Below are 13,812 nucleotides of genomic sequence, written 5' to 3'. Positions count from 1 at the left end.
GATACCCGGCTATTCACATTTAAGTCCTCATTCTCCTGCTCTAAATCACCAACTCGGTCCTCAAGAGCCTCAATACGCTCGGCGTGCTCTAGTTGAATGTCTATACGCAACTTTTCTAATTTCTTCTCCAATACCTCCTCCGTAACTAGGGACTTTAGAATGGTATAAATCTCGTCCAGTCTATCGTCAGTAGTTTTCGCACCAATACCACTGGTCCTGCTAGTGGTCACACTCTGTACCCGCTGAGGTTTATTGCTAGCTGGCATGATTCTCAAGGATAGTCCGTATGTAGTGGCCAATATACCTATATAGTACGCAGGTATATGCAGGTAAGTGCTGAACAGTAGTCACTCGCGACACTCAATCCATGTCTAGTCCAAAAGACACATTTACACTCAAAATGTCAGAAATGATTAGCCACGTTCTGAATGTTGAGGTAGCAAACTAATCCATATAAAAAAATTAAGATTCAAAATCCCTTATAGATAAGGGAAAATAACGTTTTTGTAGGAGCCCGATGAAAGTGGACTGGCTACGGCCGCGCCTCGTTCTCGTTCTGATGTAATACTTAATAACAGTCATTACCTCCCGGAAATCAGGTCTGTTTCGGATATTATCAAAACAACCTCCATGGCACACGACACTGCACTCATCACATCACATGAGTCAGTGTATCTAAAAAAATTAATTTCATTGAACCTGCTGATAAATACCTCCTATACCTTTGGTGGCCGAGTGGTTAAGTTGTCCTGACAAATTATCACTAAGCCCTCCACCTCTTGGTTACGAGTTCAAAACCCACACAGGGCAGTTGCCTGGTACTGACCGTAGACCAGTGGTTTTTATCTGGGTACTCTTAAAAAAGCTTTCCTCCAACTCCAAAACCTGGCACGTCTTTATATGACCCTGGCTGTTAATAGGACTTTATACAAAATAAACCAAGAAATGATCAAACATACAATATAATTATATGATGTAGATAAATCTGCTTAATTAAGATAATTTGGTTAAATGTTTGTACATGTACTAGACAGTGTTTAATTGTATAGAGCAGCAACAATGACACAAAAAAAGACAATTTTTAAGTGGAAAACAAACTCCTTATTTAAATTAACTTCATTTAGAAGTTCAATCATGACTAGTTTAAAACATAATCCAGTTGACAGTTGAAATAAAATATTTAAACTTTACATTTCACTACTGTTATACTTTAAGTACATTTTATTTTTCTATTTGAAATTTGAGAAAGATCACTTTAGTACTTTTAACGTTGTTTTCCGATTTGTCCTAAAAGCCAATATGCATAATTAACATACATATGAAATTTGAGAAAGATCCCTTTGGTACTTTCTGAGAAAAAGCGATAACAATTGTTTATGGAGAGATAGATGAACGGTCAATGGACCATTAGGACACAACAGGATTTGAATAGCCCACCATCTCATAATGGTACGTGCATGGCTTAAATGTGAAGCTTTCAACAGACTACTACAGAAAACGAATCCAAAGACTGTCACCTGGCACAGGAACTTCCCCGCTAGAGCCCACACATAGGGAATCATGGTATCGGACACTCTGTAATACTACAGTCTAAGGCGGGTTGGGTGATATGGAACTCCAGGATCATCAGTAATCAGACAACTGGCTCATCTGTAAAACAAGAGAAAATTCCACAAACACCATCAGTGACACATTAAATACAAGATGATCAGAAGGGGACAGCTAATAATACAGTGTTACAGTGACACATTAAATACAAGATTAGAAGGGGACAGCTAATAATACAGTGTTACAGTGACACATTTTTTTTTTTTTTTTTTGTCAAAATCAATTTTATTCAACAAGCATGTATATATATATTAACAAATGTCCTCACGCAGGAGGGCTTTCACTCATCAGACATCCTATCTCTCACTCATCAGACATCCTATCTCTCACTCATCAGAGATCCTATCCCCTCACACATTCTTTTCATATTTTACATACATGTACTGTACACTCTGAACATTTTCGTTCAATCTAAATTATATACACACAATATCACTTATAATCTATACTAACACACATTTTTTCTTCTACTACTTTGGTCTACTATAATCGGTATATTATAAAAAAAAATATCAAGTGGTTAGCCCAAATTTTGGTATTCGACTATTTTGGCCTTTATACAATACTCAATATTTACTTCCGGTTTGTCGTAGCACGTTGTTTGTAAGTAACCAGATCAAATTTCTTGTAATAGTGTTCGATATTTTGATATCAAACATCTCTTTTTAGCGTCGGGTATAATTTTAATGTAAAGTGATATGTTTTCTTTCAATAATTTCTTCAGTATTTTATAAGCCGATTGTGGAGACGTTGTTTTGTTTTGAAATTTTTTAATGTTTCTAGCCTTCCATATGACCCATTTAGTTGTCAAGATAATTGTGTTAGCTATGGTGGCTGTGATGTTATCAGTTGTATCTCCTAGTATCATCTTCTCTTCGTCAATATTCCATATTTGATTAGCTGTGACATGAACAGGGTTATTGTACAAGTTAACATGAAATATATCTAATAGCTGATTTGAAAATGTACAATGAAAAAACAAGTGAGTTAGAGTTTCAGTTTCAGTGTTACACATGTGACATAAGCCATTAGATCTGTTCATTAAATTTAATTTGCTTTCAGTGTATATAATTTTATGAATACTTTTCCAATGAAGTTCTTCTATCTTGCTAGTTATTGCAATGTCAGTATTTTTGAAGTTTTCCCATACTTTCTCCCATGGTATTTCCTTATGAAAATGAGTATTCCATTTCATTTCTGATTTAGGTCTTACAGTTGGATCTGAAATATTGTGGAGAATTGAAAATTTTAGTTCATGTGGTTTTAAAATTTTAAAATGATTTATTTTCAAGACACATATCTCTAACTTATTGTTAACATATATTTTTTGTTTTTTAGCACCAGCTGTTCTGTCAGGTTCTTGTCCTTGCATAATCTCAATATATTGTTTAGGTATAGCTTTCTTTATTTTTGTTATTTCTGCAATCCAGTTTGTTCTAACAACAAGTTTTCTTAATAAATGTTGGTTATTTATAAATTGATTCCTATCCCAATCCCATAAGTCTGATATTTTTTTAATGCCACTTTTTGAAAAGGATGGTATAAATAATGGTTGTCTGTTTAGCTGTATGTTTTTGTTTCCAAACAGTGGCTGTGATGAAATTTGTGAGATTCCTTCTAGAACTACAGTGGAACTTCGTTAACTCGAACTCGGATAACTCGAATACCCCGCTTAACTCGAAGTACCTCGCCGGTCCCGGCCGAATTCTCTCTTTATCTTAGTAAAAAAAACTCGGAAAATTCGAATTCGGATAACTCGAAAAACTCGGATAATACGAAGTAAAAATTTGGTCCCAACAAAAAAAATCCTACTTGAAATGTTCGAATAACTCGAAGTACAATTTTCGTCGATCGGTGGCAAACGCCGACATTTTTTAAGAGCTAAATTCCGTTTGTAATACTGAACATATCGGCACTACTAACCTACATGCTATTATAAGTGTTTCATAAATTCATAAAAGAAATTGTCGGTTGAATCTTATAACAACAAGTCTTGGTGATAAAAAGTACTGCTTTACTTACATCAGGTAATTTCCCCAAGGCGGTCGCCGATATCAGTACACACGATAGTCAATAACTCCTCTACCCGTTCGCTCAAGCGGAACTAATCTCTGACACACCGGTAGATCTACCCGGCTGATGTTTTTACAGGTGTAGAAATGACACAGTCACCGGCGCCTATTAAATCTTTAAACTGCTGAAACAATAGCGTAATTACTGCCGAGGTGTTCAGAGTACAACTGTAACGGTCAGTGCTGTCTATTAAATCGGATAAAACGCCAACTCAGTTACAGTAACATTTTATACGCACATGCGCAGCCCAACTTCCGGTGCTAATACACATGGAAATGGCGTGGTTATCAATAAAAAGTAAGTAGGCCGATCAAACAGTATTTTATATATGTCCAATAAAAGGTAATGGTTCTGTTACATTTTGTATGCAATCTGTGTTAAACTTAAACGGTTATTTGTTTTGACATTAATAACTTTACCGTTTACCTTTTGCAAACATGACTTGCACATCAGACCGTTATTGAAGTGACTAAGTGAAAGAAACTTTATCGTGACTGTATATCGGCAAAACTACACCAAATTACAAGTGACATAACGAAACATTACATATATATTTACATGTATTGACCAGTCTTCACACTAAACTGATGAGCGACAGAGCGAAGTTATAATGATTATATAATGTTGACAAATATTGACCAAACTTTTCACCAAAAACGATAACTCGCTTAATTCGAACACTCGGATAACTCGAAGTTTTTTCGTGGTCCCGTCGACTTCGAGTTAACGAAGTTCCACTGTATTTTTGATTTCATATTTGCCCATGCTTTTAAATTATTGTAATAAAACTTAGGAATTTTATTGATAATGTTTAATCCTTTCAAGTCTGAGCAGCTTGCTAAGAAGTTACTTTGCATATATTTATTGTCCAATATTTTCAAATAGGATTTTCCAATAGCATTCCAAGCCTCAGTCTTTGTGTGTAGGATTTTGTATATTGTTTTTACTTGTTTATTTTCTATAAATTGCATTAAATTTATCATTCCTATACCTCCATCTATTCTACTGTTACAGCAGACTTTCCTCTCTACTAGATTTACTTTCCCATCCCATATATAATCCCATATTAATTTGTTTATTTCTTGCACGTATTTCTCAGGAATGCCTCTGGCTTCTATTTCAAACCCTATCAAGGATATTATGAAAGATTTTATTATAAGTGTTTTCCCCTTAAGAGTGAGATTCCTAGTTTTCCACACTTGGAGACAGTTCTTTATCTTCTGTATTTTGTCTTTCCATATTTTATCATTGTCGATCACATGCCCATGGAAAATGCCTAATGTTTTAACAGCAGTTTTTGTCCATTTTATTTTTGTGAATATTGGTTCTTTGTTTTTCCATGGCCCCAAGTATATTCCTTCTGTTTTAGTGTACTTTATTTTTGACCCAGATGCTTGTTCATATAGTTTTAACCATTTAAATGTTTGCTCAATAGATTTTTCTGTTTTGTTCATGAGTTGTGTGTCATCGGCGAACATGTTTAATTTAGATTCAATATTCCCTGGTAGTTTTATTCCCTTTATTTCTGTATCTGATCTAATTGCACAGGCAAGTGGTTCAGCCTGTAGTATATATAGTAACGGTGAAATCGGGCAGCCTTGACGGGCTGATCTTGTAATTTCAAAGTAAGAGGAGGTAAAACCATTTGTTTGTATACATGTTTTTGAGTTAACTAACAGCATATTTATCCAATTACAAAAAATATTGCCAAATTTAAAATCATGTAAGCATTTCATTACCCATCCCCATTCAATTCTGTCAAAGGCTTTTTGTTGGTCTAAAAATATCATGGATCCTTCTTGGTTTTCAATGCCACAATAATCAATTATATCTTGCAAAAGTCTGTTAGCATCCATAATGTTTCGGCCTGCTACAAATCCTTTTTGATCTGTATGAATTATTTTTGGTAGTATTGTTTTCAATCTATTACTTAAAATTTTTGCAATTATTTTATAATCAGTATTCAACAGTGTCAATGGTCGCCAATTCTTAATATCTTCTCGCTCACCTTTCTTATAAAGCAGTTTTATAATACCATTATGTTGTGAGTTTGTTAACTTATTTTTACTGAAAATTTCCATAAACAATTTTATAATTTCATCTTTTATTAAGTACCAGTATGTTTTGTAAAATTCAGCTGTTATACCATCTTCTCCAGGAGATTTATTTAATTTTAAGTCATTTATTGCTGTAGTGATTTCTTTCTGTTCTATAGGTCTTTCTATAAAAGTGCTTTCTTCTTCTGTTAGTTTATTTTCTATACGTTCTGTTAACTGTTCCGCTTTGTCATTATCCCACCCCTCTGAGCTGAAGAGTTTTTTTTATAGAATTTTGTTTGTTCATAAAGTATATTATCAATCCCAGTTACATAGTGTCCTTCCTCATTTTTTATTCTGAACCATTGTGTATTTTCTGCATTTTTCTTTTCTATTCCAAAGAAATACCTTGTTGATTTTTCTCCTTCTTCGTAATCTTGGACTCTTGATCGGACTTTTGCAGCATCTGCTCTATTATTATGGTATTGTTTGATTTTAGTTTGCAACTTTTCTATTGTATTAAGGGTTACTGGATCATTAAAATTGGCCTTAACAAGTGTATCTAGTTGATCTTCAATTTTTGTTATTTCCTTTACTTTAATATTAATCTTCTTTCCAACTTCCATTGCCAGTTCTTTTATCTTTATTTTAGTAATATCCCACCATTCAAGAATAGTTTCATACATGTCTATTTCTTTTATCCAATGTTTCCAGCAAGCTTCTAATGAATTTTGAAAAATATCACTTTTAATAACCTTTTCACTTAATTTCCATGAACCCGGCCCTCTAACAGACTCATATAAAAGTAATTTCATTGAAATAGACTTATGGTCACTATAAGGACAATGTTTAATTTACAGTGACACATTAAATACAAGATTAGAAGGGGACAGCTAATAATACAGTGTTACAGTGACACATTAAATACAAGATTAGAAGGGGACAGCTAATAATACAGTGTTACAGTGACACATTAAATACAAGATTAGAAGGGGACAGCTAATAATACAGTGTTACAGTGACACATTAAATACAAGATTAGAAGGGGACAGCTAATAATACAGTGTTACAGTGACACATTAAATACAAGATTAGAAGGGGACAGCTAATAATACAGTGTTACAGTGACACATTAAATACAAGATTAGAAGGGGACAGCTAATAATACAGTGTTACAGTGACACATTAAATACAAGATTAGAAGGGGACAGCTAATAATACAGTGTTACAGTGACACATTAAATACAAGATTAGAAGGGACAGCTAATAATACAGTGTTACAGTGACACATTAAATACAAGATTAGAAGGGGACAGCTAATAATACAGTGTTACAGTGACACATTAAATACAAGATTAGAAGGGGACAGCTAATAATACAGTGTTACAGTGACACATTAAATACAAGATTAGAAGGGGACAGCTAATAATACAGTGTTACAGTGACACATTAAATACAAGATTAGAAGGGGACAGCTAATAATACAGTGTTACAGTGACACATTAAATACAAGATTAGAAGGGGACAGCTAATAATACAGTGTTACAGTGACACATTAAATACAAGATTAGAAGGGGACAGCTAATAATACAGTGTTACAGTGACACATTAAATACAAGATTAGAAGAGGACAGCTAATAATACAGTGTTACAGTGACACATTAAATACAAGATCAGAAGGGGACAGCTAATAATACAGTGTTACAGTGACACATTAAATACAAGATCAGAAGGGGACAGCTAATAATACAGTGTTACAGTGACACATTAAATACAAGATTAGAAGGGGACAGCTAATAATACAGTGTTACAGTGACACATTAAATACAAGATTAGAAGGGGACAGCTAATAATACAGTGTTACAGTGACACATTAAATACAAGATTAGAAGGGGACAGCTAATAATACAGTGTTACAGTGACACATTAAATACAAGATTAGAAGGGGACAGCTAATAATACAGTGTTACAGTGACACATTAAATACAAGATTAGAAGGGGACAGCTAATAATACAGTGTTACAGTGACACATTAAATACAAGATCAGAAGGAGACAGCTAATAATACAGTGTTACAGTGACACATTAAATACAAGATTAGAAGGGGACAGCTAATAATACAGTGTTACAGTGACACATTAAATACAAGATTAGAAGGGGACAGCTAATAATACAGTGTTACAGTGACACATTAAATACAAGATTAGAAGGGGACAGCTAATAATACAGTGTTACAGTGACACATTAAATACAAGATTAGAAGGGGACAGCTAATAATACAGTGTTACAGTGACACATTAAATACAAGATTAGAAGGGGACAGCTAATAATACAGTGTTACAGTGACACATTAAATACAAGATTAGAAGGGGACAGCTAATAATACAGTGTTACAGTGACACATTAAATACAAGATTAGAAGGGACAGCTAATAATACAGTGTTACAGTGACACATTAAATACAAGATTAGAAGGGGACAGCTAATAATACAGTGTTACAGTGACACATTAAATACAAGAGATCAGAAGGGGACAGCTAATAATACAGTGTTACAGTGACACATTAAATACAAGATTAGAAGGGGACAGCTAATAATACAGTGTTACAGTGACACATTAAATACAAGATTAGAAGGGGACAGCTAATAATACAGTGTTACAGTGACACATTAAATACAAGATTAGAAGGGGACAGCTAATAATACAGTGTTACAGTGACACATTAAATACAAGATTAGAAGGGGACAGCTAATAATACAGTGTTACAGTGACACATTAAATACAAGATTAGAAGGGGACAGCTAATAATACAGTGTTACAGTGACACATTAAATACAAGATTAGAAGGGGACAGCTAATAATACAGTGTTACAGTGACACATTAAATACAAGATTAGAAGGGGACAGCTAATAATACAGTGTTACAGTGACACATTAAATACAAGATTAGAAGGGGACAGCTAATAATACAGTGTTACAGTGACACATTAAATACAAGATTAGAAGGGGACAGCTAATAATACAGTGTTACAGTGACACATTAAATACAAGATTAGAAGGGGACAGCTAATAATACAGTGTTACAGTGACACATTAAATACAAGATTAGAAGGGGACAGCTAATAATACAGTGTTACAGTGACACATTAAATACAAGATTAGAAGGGGACAGCTAATAATACAGTGTTACAGTGACACATTAAATACAAGATCAGAAGGGGACAGCTAATAATACAGTGTTACAGTGACACATTAAATACAAGATTAGAAGGGGACAGCTAATAATACAGTGTTACAGTGACACATTAAATACAAGATTAGAAGAGGGACAGCTAATAATACAGTGTTACAGTGACACATTAAATACAAGATCAGAAGGGGACAGCTAATAATACAGTGTTACAGTGACACATTAAATACAAGATTAGAAGGGGACAGCTAATAATACAGTGTTACAGTGACACATTAAATACAAGATTAGAAGGGGACAGCTAATAATACAGTGTTACAGTGACACATTAAATACAAGATTAGAAGGGACAGCTAATAATACAGTGTTACAGTGACACATTAAATACAAGATTAGAAGGGGACAGCTAATAATACAGTGTTACAGTGACACATTAAATACAAGATTAGAAGGGGACAGCTAATAATACAGTGTTACAGTGACACATTAAATACAAGATTAGAAGGGGACAGCTAATAATACAGTGTTACAGTGACACATTAAATACAAGATTAGAAGGGGACAGCTAATAATACAGTGTTACAGTGACACATTAAATACAAGATTAGAAGGGGACAGCTAATAATACAGTGTTACAGTGACACATTAAATACAAGATTAGAAGGGGACAGCTAATAATACAGTGTTACAGTGACACATTAAATACAAGATTAGAAGGGGACAGCTAATAATACAGTGTTACAGTGACACATTAAATACAAGATTAGAAGGGGACAGCTAATAATACAGTGTTACAGTGACACATTAAATACAAGATGATCAGAAGGGGACAGCTAATAATACAGTGTTACAGTGACACATTAAATACAAGATTAGAAGGGGACAGCTAATAATACAGTGTTACAGTGACACATTAAATACAAGATTAGAAGGGGACAGCTAATAATACAGTGTTACAGTGACACATTAAATACAAGATTAGAAGGGGACAGCTAATAATACAGTGTTACAGTGACACATTAAATACAAGATTAGAAGGGGACAGCTAATAATACAGTGTTACAGTGACACATTAAATACAAGATTAGAAGGGGACAGCTAATAATACAGTGTTACAGTGACACATTAAATACAAGATTAGAAGGGGACAGCTAATAATACAGTGTTACAGTGACACATTAAATACAAGATTAGAAGGGGACAGCTAATAATACAGTGTTACAGTGACACATTAAATACAAGATTAGAAGGGGACAGCTAATAATACAGTGTTACAGTGACACATTAAATACAAGATTAGAAGGGGACAGCTAATAATACAGTGTTACAGTGACACATTAAATACAAGATTAGAAGGGGACAGCTAATAATACAGTGTTACAGTGACACATTAAATACAAGATTAGAAGGGGACAGCTAATAATACAGTGTTACAGTGACACATTAAATACAAGATTAGAAGGGGACAGCTAATAATACAGTGTTACAGTGACACATTAAATACAAGATTAGAAGGGGACAGCTAATAATACAGTGTTACAGTGACACATTAAATACAAGATTAGAAGGGGACAGCTAATAATACAGTGTTACAGTGACACATTAAATACAAGATTAGAAGGGGACAGCTAATAATACAGTGTTACAGTGACACATTAAATACAAGATTAGAAGGGGACAGCTAATAATACAGTGTTACAGTGACACATTAAATACAAGATGATCAGAAGGGGACAGCTAATAATACAGTGTTACAGTGACACATTAAATACAAGATTAGAAGGGGACAGCTAATAATACAGTGTTACAGTGACACATTAAATACAAGATGATCAGAAGGGGACAGCTAATAATACAGTGTTACAGTGACACATTAAATACAAGATTAGAAGGGGACAGCTAATAATACAGTGTTACAGTGACACATTAAATACAAGATTAGAAGGGGACAGCTAATAATACAGTGTTACAGTGACACATTAAATACAAGATTAGAAGGGGACAGCTAATAATACAGTGTTACAGTGACACATTAAATACAAGATTAGAAGGGGACAGCTAATAATACAGTGTTACAGTGACACATTAAATACAAGATGATCAGAAGGGGACAGCTAATAATACAGTGTTACAGTGACACATTAAATACAAGATTAGAAGGGGACAGCTAATAATACAGTGTTACAGTGACACATTAAATACAAGATCTAGAAGGGGACAGCTAATAATACAGTGTTACAGTGACACATTAAATACAAGATTAGAAGGGGACAGCTAATAATACAGTGTTACAGTGACACATTAAATACAAGATTAGAAGGGGACAGCTAATAATACAGTGTTACAGTGACACATTAAATACAAGATTAGAAGGGGACAGCTAATAATACAGTGTTACAGTGACACATTAAATACAAGATTAGAAGGGGACAGCTAATAATACAGTGTTACAGTGACACATTAAATACAAGATTAGAATGGGACAGCTAATAATACAGTGTTACAGTGACACATTAAATACAAGATCTGAACGGGACAGCTAATAATACAGTGTTACAGCGACACATTAAATACAAGATTAGAAGGGGACAGCTAATAATACAGTGTTACAGTGACACATTAAATACAAGATTAGAAGGGGACAGCTAATAATACAGTGTTACAGTGACACATTAAATACAAGATCAGAGGTCAGGACCTAGAGACTATGACCAAAAAGAACCTCTGCGAAATTTTAGAGTAGATATATACAGATGTACATATGTATTATGAAAATATTTAAAATTATTTAATGAAAATTTCAAAATTGGTTGTCCTGTATATGTCTAACAGATTTAAAGTAATGTAAGTAAATCAGCCCCTATATAATTAATTAATTTGAAGTTCAATTCAAGTCAGAGATGGCTGAAGATATAGACACAAACTAATGGGGAAATACCTGGTCAATTCACACCTGAGTAAATCAGCCAGGAGGTACATGTCAGTACAGCAAAATCAGTATATTCTGACAGTTTGGAATACATACTTCAAATAAATATCAGATAGGTCAACATTACACCTAAACATTTCAATCAAATACAGCTGTACCATTAACATGGAAAACTTGATTTTCTTACCAGAATACATTCTCATACAACCCGTGCTGATTGGTTAACATGCTTCTGTGAGAACTATAAAGCAAAGAATTATTGACTTTGATTCACTCATTTACCTGTATTTTCAAAAGTGAAGATGATTCCAAATAAAGTTGTGAAGTTTCAATGATGACAGGTGTCCATCATCTTATTCAATATGAAGTTACCCCCCTTGGTCTGAGAGAGAAGTTCCAAACTCCATATGACTGCATAGTTTTACTGGAAAATACAAGCAAATATTCATTCACAGATAGCACTGTTTTTAACAGAATTATTTCATATTTGGCACACAAGTAATATACATATAATTCTATCATATCAGTAAATACAATGACCATATGATTTTCAGTTAGTGAGTTATAAAGGTTTTACTACTCAATTAAGTATTTTTTTGTATTTTATGCCAGTGCCTTTGAACAGGCTAACCCAAGACTCAAGATTGATAACAAGGGTGAAATGACTACATTTAAGCTGCTGGGATTCCAATTGATATGAATATCCTGAAACTCCATCACTGACACCTACATTTTGACTACTCTACGAGATCCTAACAACTACACATACAAGTTATTACGGCCAATTGATGTGGAGAGACTAGAACAATATTATTCTGGAGCACTGAGAGTGCAAAGGATATCTGAAGTTTGATTCTCAGAGTTCAAAGCAGTGGGGATGGGGTTGGTCGGAGAGACTGCGGTGTTATACCTGCCAATATGTCAGCAGCCATTACAAGTTGTATGAGGAGGAGGAGACAAAGTCAAGGGGACGGAAATGATAAACTCTGAATACAGCCATGTAGACTGCACCGATGGGAGCCTCGGTGTCAACGCAGCTATGATTGAGATATGCCTTACTGCCAACATTACCCCACCTTCCCACACTGGTCTCCAAAACACAGCAAACCAATGTGTTGGAGAACAGATTGTGAAAATTAACACAGAGAGTATGACCAGTATTAGAAAGAAATCTGGTCGAGGAGAACCGGTCTCTTGGACTGTCATGACCAAGAGTGTGTTAATACTGAAGGTACAACATCCTACTGTTTAGTGGAGAGAGGACCCCATACCTATTAGGAGCCACTCCAGTGACTTACCCAATATGTGAACAGCTGTCTATGACAAACAAGAGGCCCATGGGCCTTAACGGTCATCTGACTCTAAATTAAAACCCTTATTTTATTGTAGTATGCATTCTCTGTAGCAAGTATATAGTGGCACTGTTGGCCATGGTGGCCATCTTGGATTTCTGACCGACCCAATAAATAATAACACTTGGTCTGGACCATCTAAGGATAATTTCTGGTAAGTTACAGCTGAATCCCACCGGTGGAATTTGAGAAGAAGTTTGAAATAGGTGTTGTTCAGGAAAACCATGATTGCGTAATCATGTTACAAAATGGCCGCCATTGCTGCCATGTCAAAGTTTTTACGAGGCCGAAAAATTAACAACACTTTGTTGGCCCTCCTTCCTTAACATCCTCACCAATTTCCACCTCAATGGCACCAGTGGAACTGGAGAAGATGTTTAAATGTGTTTTTCAAGATGGCGGCTATGGAGGCCATCTTGGATTTCGGACCGACCCGAAAAATAACAACACTTGGTCGGGATCATATCAGAATCATTACAGGCAAGTTTCAGCCCAATAGCATTGGTGAATTTTGAGAAGAAGTTTAAAATGTGTTTTTCAAGATGGCGGCTATGGCGGCCATCTTGGATTTCGGACCGACCCGAAAAATAACAACACTTGGTCGGGATCATCTCAGGATCATTT

The 13,812-nt window shown here is 34.7% G+C and overlaps 1 long non-coding RNA gene across 2 annotated transcripts; it reads right to left on the bottom strand.

Annotated features, from left to right (window-relative positions):
• Nucleotides 1-423: 423 nt before the first annotated feature.
• On the bottom strand, nt 424-12,181 carry LOC117318915. 2 transcript variants are annotated; one of them, XR_004530490.1, is made up of 3 exons: nt 12,119-12,181; nt 1,518-1,650; nt 424-922 (listed from the first exon to the last, which is right to left on the bottom strand). It is a non-coding gene; the product is annotated as an uncharacterized LOC117318915 (long non-coding RNA). The 2 variants fall into 2 exon arrangements; XR_004530489.1 differs by having other exon boundaries at nt 424-906.
• Between the last annotated feature and the right edge of the window lie 1,631 nt (nt 12,182-13,812).

Source organism: Pecten maximus, unplaced genomic scaffold (genome assembly GCF_902652985.1).
Source record: "Pecten maximus unplaced genomic scaffold, xPecMax1.1, whole genome shotgun sequence".
Lineage (NCBI taxonomy): Eukaryota > Metazoa > Mollusca > Bivalvia > Pectinida > Pectinidae > Pecten > Pecten maximus.
Note: the sequence above shows the minus strand (reverse complement) of the source record. Positions and strands in the feature narration are given on the sequence as shown.